The sequence below is a fragment of the Penaeus monodon genome, chromosome 29 (genome assembly GCF_015228065.2).
Source record: "Penaeus monodon isolate SGIC_2016 chromosome 29, NSTDA_Pmon_1, whole genome shotgun sequence".
Taxonomy (NCBI): Eukaryota; Metazoa; Arthropoda; class Malacostraca; order Decapoda; family Penaeidae; genus Penaeus; species Penaeus monodon.
In genome coordinates this window covers 4,163,100-4,164,720 of record NC_051414.1, presented here as the reverse complement: position 1 = coordinate 4,164,720, position 1,621 = coordinate 4,163,100, and positions in this window count along the sequence as shown.

Genomic DNA, 1,621 nt, shown 5'->3' with positions numbered 1-1,621 from the left:
TAGTACTTAAAGTTATTTACTCATATAGTAAATTTCAAATTCGTGTATAGTTCTCTGACATTCTCTCCACTCATAATAGCTGATCTAGTGACAGAACAGAACTAGCAATTTGGTTATAGACGTAGTGGCAATTGCAGGGAAAGGGAAAGCAATTGCAGTCATGGCCACAACTGTATGCAATTCGATTTTCTTGATGGTCTGTTTCGTCTTGTGTTCCTGTTATCACAGTGACTGCAGTTTATTCCATGGGTGTCTGTTTTGCTGTTTTTTATTCTATGGTCTCTCTGTGGTTGGGTTTCATTCCGCTTTGCTCCGTTGCTGTGTTTCGTTCCATGTGTCTCTGTGGCCACGTTTTCATTCCGTGTTTCGTTCTGTTGCTGTGTTTCGTTCCATGTCTCTCCCTGCATGCGTTTTTTCATTCTCTCCTTCTGGCTTTGCTTCATTCCACATCTTCTCATGTCCCTCCGTGTTTCACTTCACGTTTCTCTGTTGTTCGTTTCATTCCACATTTCTCTGCGGCTGCGTTTTGTTCTATGTCTGTCTGTGTTTCATTTTACGTTTCTCTGTTGCTGTGTTTCATTCCACGTCTCTCCCTGGCTGCGTTTCATAATACGTCAATCTCTCCGGCTGCGTTTCATTCCGCGTTTCTCCGTTGCTGCGTTTCATACCTCGTCAATCTCTCCGGCTGCGTTCATTCCGGTTTCTCTTGCTGCGTTTCATACCTCGTCACTCTCTCCGGCTGCGTTCCATTCCGCGTTCCTCGTCCTTTATGCTTAGGAGCTCAGCTGATTCTGATCAGCCAATTACAGGGGCGACGTGGACAAATCTTGCGGTACGAAATTTATAATGTTGAAATTTCTCTCATTCCCATCCTTCCTCTTGTCTCCTCTTCTCCATCCCTAGTTTTCTCTTCGTCCCCCTTTTATTTATTTGTTTGGATTTTAGAATGGCATTACATTGAAGCGTCCTTGGCCCAAAATGGGATGCGGTTTCCTTACACGGATTATTCGTTACCGAAATACAAGATTGGTTTGCTTGCATTATTGCTCATGCATTGTGGCCCTGATGAGTAAATTTTTTTTATCTTTTTTTAGTGAATGGATTTGCTATAATTGTTAATGATACTACGGGGGAAAATAGATGAAATAATAGAGTAAATGATGGTACATGAAATAAAAAATAGTATATATTAATACATAAGAAATAAATCAGTAAATATTAATATAGGAAGTAAATAAAATAAAATAGTAAATAATACAGAAAAAAATCATTAAATAAATCAGGAAAAAGACAATACAGAAAATAAAATACAATAGAAAATGAAAATAAAGAAAAAAATATATATATAATAAAACAGTAGATAATAAAACAGAAATAAATCAGTAATACAATACAGAGTAATAGATAAAACAGTAAATGAACCTTTTAAAAAAAATCATAAAAACGTAATCAACAGCAGTGATCTAATCAAGTTCAGCTTAGATCATAATTAACAGAAATTGGCAGATAATAAACACACAAAAGGACTTTTATGAACATCGCAAATTATCCTATTAGCCCAGCTGCCCATTACTAGTATTCCATTTAAATTGCGATGGACTTTATGCAAAATCTCAAGATC